The sequence below is a fragment of the Anopheles gambiae genome, unplaced genomic scaffold (genome assembly GCF_943734735.2).
Source record: "Anopheles gambiae unplaced genomic scaffold, idAnoGambNW_F1_1 scaffold_12, whole genome shotgun sequence".
Classification (NCBI taxonomy): domain Eukaryota; kingdom Metazoa; phylum Arthropoda; class Insecta; order Diptera; family Culicidae; genus Anopheles; species Anopheles gambiae.
In genome coordinates, this window is record NW_026902714.1 from 1,452,580 (window position 1) to 1,461,057 (window position 8,478).

Here is an 8,478-nt window from a genome sequence, read left to right on the forward strand (position 1 = left end):
GTTTGTATGAACCTTGGGGACACCTTGGGACAACCTCTGAAGTCATTCCCCGACAGACAAAGAGAGCGAAATTTACAGGCGAGGGGCATGTAGAAACAGGGGGAAGGGGTTCGGTCGATTTTGTATTGGCCGCCATAGTCGAGCGGAAGCGATTTTTTTCCGAATTGAGAGTGAGTGCGCGCAGCGCTCTCTCGCATGCCTTCAAATTACACGGGGCGCTCTCGCGATACAAAACAGCTGATCAGCTGATACCCCCTCCCTCCCGTTTTTTTCCTCTCGCGCTGCGCTGGATGCGCGGATCAGCTGTTCTTGCTCTCTCCCCTACTAGCAATGAGAATGTAAAAGTGTGCGTCTTTCAGGCGAGGGGCATGTAGAAGCAGGGGAAGACGGTTGGAAATACGCGGAATTACGCGGCGGCGAGAGCGTGTTTTGCTTTCTACACAGTTTTTGCACTCACACAATCACACATGTGTGAATGTGTGCGTTCACTTTCAGCCAGCGCGCTCAGTTTGGTTTTCTCGCAGCGGCTTGCTGGTGTCGGTGTCTCGCTCGCACTAGTGCAGCGAGTGTTCCTCGTGCGTTCCCTTTCTTGCTACCACACAAAATCGTCAGTACAGTTCAAGCCTTCGCAGTGTGAGGCCGCGCGCGTTTTAGCCTAAGTCCCGGGCGCTCGATGTAATTTGAAGTGAAGTGTTGAAGTGTTATTTATTTCAATTCACATTATTACGGCCTCGGTCGTATTTTCAAGTGTTGAAGTGTTGTGCGCATTGAAATAAAGCAGCGTTAATCTTTCATAATTCAACATGAATATGTAAATTATGCTGCTTTATTTCAATGTTTTTTTTACAGTATTCAACATACACAACATACAGGCAGTAAGGCGGGTGCTTGAAGTGACGATTTTTTTTAAATATTTATAATAAAAAATATGTGTGGTTTTGTGGCAAGATTGTGGTTAGCGATGTGTGGAACTGTGCCTTAAGTTTCAATAAAGTGTTAAAATATCAAACGAGTTTGATGTAATTAAATTTATTTCGATGCATGCGATTTTATTACGCAGCAAATCTAAGTGAACGAAAGCGCACAACGCGCAACGAAAGAAACGAGGGGGAGGGGGTGTTCAGCGCAGCGCGCAAGTGCGGCAACAGCGCAGCGCAAACCGAAAGAAACACGAGAGAGCAAGAACAGCTGATCCGCGCATCCAGCGCAGCGCGAGAGGAAAAAAACAGGAGGGAGGGGGTATCAGCTGATCAGCTGTTTTGTATCGCGAGAGCGCCCCGTGTAATTTGAAGGCATGCGAGAGAGCGCTGCGCGCGCTCACTCTCAATTCAGAAAAAAATCGCTTCCGCTCGACTATGGCGGCCAATACAAAATCGACCGAACCCCTTCCCCCTGTTTCTACATGCCCCTCGCCTGTAAATTTCGCTCTCTTTGTCTGTCGGGTCTAGATTGTTTGTATGAACCTTGGGGACACCTCAGGACAACCTCGGAAGTCATTCTAGAGTGTTTGTATGAACCTTGGGGACACCTTGGAACAACCGCGGAAGTCATCCTAGATTGTTTGTATGAACCTTGGGCACACCTTGGTACAACCTCGGAAGTCATTCTAGAGTGTTTGTATGAACCTTGGGGACACCTTGGGACAACCTCTGAAGTCATTCTAGAGTGTTTGTATGAACCTTGGGGTCAGCTTGGGACAACCTCGGAAGTCATTCTAGAGTGTTTGTATGAACCTTGGGGACACCTTGGGACACCTCGGAACAACGTCGAAAGTCATTCTAGAGTGTTTGTATGAACCTTGGGCACACCTCAGGACAACCTCGGAAGTCATTCTAGAGTGTTTGTATGAACCTTGGGGACACCTTGGGACAACCTCTGAAGTCATTCTAGATTGTTTGTATGAACCTTGAGGACACCTTGGGACACCTTGGGACAACCTCGGAAGTCATGCTAACGTGTTTGTATGAACCTTGGGGACACCTTGGACACCTTGGGACAACCTCTGAAGTCATTCTAGATTGTTTGTATGAACCTTGGGGATAACTTGGGACACCTTGGTACAACCTCGGAAGTCATTCTAGAGAGTTTGTATGAACCTTGGGCACACCTAGGGACAACCTCGCAAGTCATTCTAGAGTGTTTGTATGAACCTTGGGGACATCTTGGAACAACCGCGGAAGTCATTCTAGATTGTTTGTATGAACCTTGGGAACACCTTGGGACAACCTCGGAAGTTATTCTAGATTGCTTGTATGAACCTTGGGGACACCTTGGTACAACCTCGGAAGTCATTCTAGAGTGTTTGTATGAACCTTGGGGACACCTTGGGACACCTTGGGACAACCTCTGAAGTCATTCTAGATTGTTTGTATGAACCTTGGGGACACCTTGGGACACCTTGGGACAACCTGGGAAGTCATTCTAGAGTGTTTGTATGAACCTTGGGGTCACCTTGGGACAACATCGGAAGTCATTCTAGAGTGTTTGTATGAACCTTGGGGACACCTTGGGACACCTTGGAACAACGTCGAAAGTCATTCTAGAGTGTTTGTATGAACCTTGGGCACACCTCAGGACAACCTCTGAAGTCATTCTAGAGTGTTTAAATGAACCTTGAGGACATCTTGGGACAACCTCGGAAGTCATTCTAACGTGTTTGTATGAACCTTGGGGACACCTTGGGACAACCTCTGAAGTCATTCTAGAGTGTTTGTATGAACCTTGGGGGCACCTTGGGACACCTTGGAACAACGTCGAAAGTCATTCTAGAGTGTTTGTATGAACCTTGGGCACACCTCAGGACAACCCCTGAAGTCATTCTAGAGTGTTTGTATGAACCTTGGGGACACCTTGGGACTACCTCGGAAGTCAATCTAGATTGCTTGTATGAACCTTGGGGACACCTTGGGACAACCTCTGAAGTCATTCTAGAGTGTTTGTATGAACCTTGGGGACACCTTGGGACACCTTGGAACAACGTCGAAAGTCATTCTAGAGTGTTTGTATGCACCTTGGGCACACCTCAGGACAACCTCGGAAGTCATTCTAACGTGTTTGTATGAACCTTGGGGACACCTTGGGACAACCTCTGAAGTCATTCTAGATTGTTTGTATGAACCTTGAGGACACCTTGGGACACCTTGGGACAACCTCGGAAGTCATGCTTACGTGTTTGTATGAACCTTGGGGACACCTTGGGACACCTTGGGACAACCTCGGAAGTCATTCTAGAGTGTTTGTATGAACCTTGGGGACACCTTGGGACAACCTCTGAAGTCATTCTAGAGTGTTTGTAGGAACCTTGGGGTCAGCTTGGGACAACCTCGGAAGTCATTCTAGAGTGTTTGTATGAACCTTGGGGACACCTTGGGACACCTTGGAACAACGTCGAAAGTCATTCTAGAGTGTTTGTATGAACCTTGGGCACACCTCAGGACAACCTCGGAAGTCATTTGAACGTGTTTGTATGAACCTTGGGGACACCTTGGGACAACCTCTGAAGTCATTCTAGATTGTTTGTATGAACCTTGAGGACACCTTGGGCACACCTTGGGACAACCTCGGAAGTCATGCTAACGTGTTTGTATGAACCTTGGGGACACCTTGGACACCTTGGGACAACCTCGGAAGTCATTCTAGAATGTTTGTATGAACCTTGGGGACACCTTGGGACAACCTCTGAAGTCATTCTAGAGTGTTTGTACGAACCTTGGGGTAAGCTTGGGACAACCTCGGAAGTCATTCTAGAGTGTTTGTATGAACCTTGGGGACACCTTGGGACAACCTCGCAAGTCATTCTAGAGTGTTTGTATGAACCTTGAGGACATCTTGGGACAACCTCGGAAGTCATTCTAACGTGTTTGTATGAACCTTGGGGACACCTTGGGACAACCTCTGAAGTCATTCTAGAGTGTTTGTATGAACCTTGGGGACACCTTGGGACACCTTGGAACAACGTCGAAAGTCATTCTAGAGTGTTTGTATGAACCTTGGGCACACCTCAGGACAACCCCTGAAGTCATTATAGAGTGTTTGTATGAACCTTGGGGACACCTTATGACTACCTCAGAAGTCATTCTAGATTGCTTGTATGAACCTTGGGGACACCTTGGGACAACCTCTGAAGTCATTCTAGAGTGTTTGTATGAACCTTGGGGACACCTTGGGACACCTTGGAACAACGTCGAAAGTCATTCTAGAGTGTTTGTATGCACCTTGGGCACTCCTCAGGACAACCTCGGAAGTCATTCTAACGTGTTTGTATGAACCTTGGGGACACCTTGGGACAACCTCTGAAGTCATTCTAGATTGTTTGTATGAACCTTGAGGACACCTTGGGACACCTTGGGACAACCTCGGAAGTCATGCTAACGTGTTTGTATGAACCTTGGAGACACCTTGGGACAACCTCGGAAGTCATTCTAGAGTGTTTGTATGAACCTTGGGGACACCTTGGGACAACCTCTGAAGTCATTCTAGAGTGTTTGTACGAACCTTGGGGTCAGCTTGGGACAACCTCGGAAGTCATTCTAGAGTGTTTGTATGAACCTTGGGGACACCTTGGGACACCTTGGAACAACGTCGAAAGTCATTCTAGAGTGTTTGTATGAACCTTGGGCACACCTCAGGACAACCTCGGAAGTCATTCGAACGTGTTTGTATGAACCTTGGGGACACCTTGGGACAACCTCTGAAGTCATTCTAGATTGTTTGTATGAACCTTGAGGACACCTTGGGACACCTTGGGACAACCTCGGAAGTCATGCTAACGTGTATGTATGAACCTTGCGGACACCTTGGACACCTTGGGACAACCTCTGAAGTCATTCTAGAGTGTTTGTATGAACCTTGGGGATAACTTGGGACACCTTGGTACAACCTCGGAAGTCATTCGAGAGAGTTTGTATGAACCTTGGGCACACCTAGGGACAACCTCTGAAGTCATTCTAGAGTGTTTGTATGAACCTTGGGGACATCTTGGAACAACCGCGGAAGTCATTCTAGAATGTTTGTATGAACCTTGGGGACACCTTGGGACACCTTGGGACAACCTCGGAAGTCATTCTAGATTGCTTGTATGAACCTTGGGGACACCTTGGTACAACCTCGGAAGTCATTCTAGAGTGTTTGTATGAACCTTGGGGACACCTTGGGACACCTTGGGACAACCTCTGAAGTCATTCTAGATTGTTTGTATGAACCTTGGGGACACCTTGGGACACCTTGGGACAACCTCGGAAGTCATTCTAGAGTGTTTGTATGAACCTTGGGGTCACCTTGGGACAACATCGGAAGTCATTCTAGAGTGTTTGTATGAACCTTGGGGACACCTTGGGACACCTTGGGACACCTTGGAACAACGTCGAAAGTCATTCTAGAGTGTTTGTATGAACCTTGGGCACACCTCAGGACAACCTCTGAAGTCATTCTAGAGTGTTTGTATGAACCTTGAGGACATCTTGGGACAACCTCGGAAGTCATTCTAACGTGTTTGTATGAGCCTTGGGGACACCTTGGGACAACCTCTGAAGTCATTCTAGATTGTTTGTATGAACCTTGGGCACACCTTGGGACAACCTCTGAAGTCATTCTAGAGTGTTTGTATGAACCTTGGGGACATCTTGGAACAACCGCGGAAGTCATTCTAGATTGTTTGTATGAACCTTGGGCACACCTTGGTACAACCTCGGAAGTCATTCTAGAGTGTTTGTATGAACCTTGGGGACACCTTGGGACACCTTGGGACAACCTCTGAAGTCATTCTAGAGTGTTTGTATGAACCTTAGGAACACCTTGGGACAACCTCAAAAGTCATTCTAGAGAGTTTGTATGAACCTTGGGACACCTTGGGACAACCTCGGAAGTCATTTTAGAATGTTTGTATGAACCTTGGGGACACCTTGGGACAACCTCGGAAGTCATTCTAGTGAGTCTGTATGAACCTTGGGCACACCTTGGGACAACCTCTGAAATCATGCTAGAGTGTTTGTATGAACCTTGGGGACACCTTGGGACAACCTCGAAAGTCATTCTAGAGTGTTTGCATCAATCTTGGGCACACATTGGGACAACCTCGGATGTCAGTCTAACGTGTTTGTATGAACCTTGGGAACACCTTGGGACAACCGCGGAAGTCATTCTAGAGTGTTTGTATGAACCTTGGGGACACCTTGAGACAACCTCGGAAATCATTCTAGAGTATTTCTATGAACCTTGGGGACACCTCAGGACAACCGCGGAAGTCATTCTAGAGTGTTTGTATGAACCTTGGGCACACCTTGGGACAACCTCTGAAGACATTTTTGATTGCTTGTATGAACCTTGGGGACACCTCGGGACACCTTGGGACAACCTCTGAAGTCATTCTAGATTGTTTGTATGAACCTTGGGGACACCTTGGGCACACCTTGGGACAACCTCGGAAGTCATTCTAGAGTGTTTGTATGAACCTTGGGCACACCTTGGGACAACCTCGGAAGTCATGCTAACGTGTTTGTATGAACCTTGGGGACACCTTGGGACAACCTCTGAAGTCATTCTAGATTGTTTGTATGAACCTTGGGGACACCTTGGGACAACCTCGGAAGTCATTGTAGATTGCTTGTATGAACCTTGGGGACACCTTGGGACACCTTGGGACAACCTCTGAAGTCATTCTAGAGTGTTTGTATGAACCTTGGGGACACCTTGGGACACCTTGGGACAACCTCTGAAGTCATTCTAGAGTGTTTGTATGAACCTTGGGGACACCTTGGGACACTTTGGGACAACCTCGGAAGTCATTCTAGAGTGTTTGTATAAACCTTGGGCACACCTTGGGACAACGTCGGAAGTCATTCTAGAGTGTTTGTATGTACAGCTTGGGACAACCTCTGAAGTCATTCTAGATAGCTTGTATGAACCTTGGGGACACCTTGGGACACCTTGGGACAACTTCTGAAGTCATTCTAGATTGTTAGTATGAACCTTGAGGACACCTTGGGACACCTTGGGACAACCTCGGAAGTCATGCTAGCTTATTTGTATGAAACTTGGGGACACCTTGGGACAACCTCGGAAGTCATTCTAACGTGTTTGTATGAACCTTGGGCACACCTTGGGACAACCTCGGAAGTTATTCTAGATTGCTTGTATGAACCTTGGGGACACCTTGGGACACCTTGGGACAACCTCTGAAGTCATTCTAGATTGTTTGTATGAACCTTGGGGACACCTTGGGACACCTTGGAACAACGTCGAAAGTCATTCTAGAGTGTTTGTATGAACCTTGGGCACACCTCAGGACAACCTCTGAAGTCATTCTAGAGTGTTTGTATGAACCTTGGGGACACCTTGGGACAACCTCTGAAGTCATTCTAGATTGCTTGTATGAACCTTGGGGGTACCTTGGGACAACCTCGGAAGTCATTCTAGATTGTTTGTATGAACCTTGGGGACACCTTGGGACAACCTCGGAAGTCATTGTAGATTGCTTGTATGAACCTTGGGGACACCTTGGGACACCTTGGGACAACCTCTGAAGTCATTCTAGATTGTTTGTATGAACCTTGGGGACACCTTTGGACACCTTGGAACAACGTCGAAAGTCATTCTAGAGTGTTTGTATGAACCTTGGGCACACCTCAGGACAACCTCGGAAGTCATTCTAACGTGTTGGTATGAACCTTGGGGACACCTTGGGACAACCTCTGAAGTCATTCTAGATTGTTTGTATGAACCTTGGGGACACCTTGGGACAACCTCGGAAGTCATTGTAGATTGCTTGTATGAACCTTGGGGACACCTTGGGACACCTTGGGACAACCTCTGAAGTCATTCTAGATTGTTTGTATGAACCTTGGGGACACCTTTGGACACCTTGGAACAACGTCGAAAGTCATTCTAGAGTGTTTGTATGAACCTTGGGCACACCTCAGGACAACCTCGGAAGTCATTCTAACGTGTTTGTATGAACCTTGGGGACACCTTGGGACAACCTCGAAAGTCATTCTAGAGTGTTTGCATCAATCTTGGGCACACATTGGGACAACCTCGGATGTCAGTCTAACGTGTTTGTATGAACCTTGGGAACACCTTGGGACAACCGCGGAAGTCATTCTAGAGTGTTTGTATGAACCTTGGGGACACCTTGAGACAACCTCGGAAATCATTCTAGAGTATTTCTATTAACCTTGGGGACACCTCAGGACAACCGCGGAAGTCATTCTAGAGTGTTTGTATGAACCTTGGGCACACCTTGGGACAACCTCTGAAGACATTATTGATTGCTTGTATGAACCTTGGGGACACCTCGGGACACCTTGGGACAACCTCTGAAGTCATTCTAGAGTGTTTGTATGAACCTTGGGGACACCTTGGGCACACCTTGGGACAACCTCGGAAGTCATTCTAGAGTGTTTGTATGAACCTTGGGCACACCTTGGGACAACCTCGGAAGTCATTCTAGAATGTTTGTATGAACCTTGGGGACACCTTGGG

At 47.3% G+C, this 8,478-nt stretch overlaps 1 long non-coding RNA gene across 1 annotated transcript; it reads left to right on the forward strand.

Moving 5' to 3' along the window:
• Positions 1 to 317: 317 nt before the first annotated feature.
• On the forward strand, positions 318 to 1,009 carry LOC133395012 (uncharacterized). Its single transcript, XR_009767123.1, has 2 exons — positions 318 to 675; positions 850 to 1,009. It is a non-coding gene; the product is annotated as an uncharacterized LOC133395012 (long non-coding RNA).
• Positions 1,010 to 8,478: the final 7,469 nt, after the last annotated feature.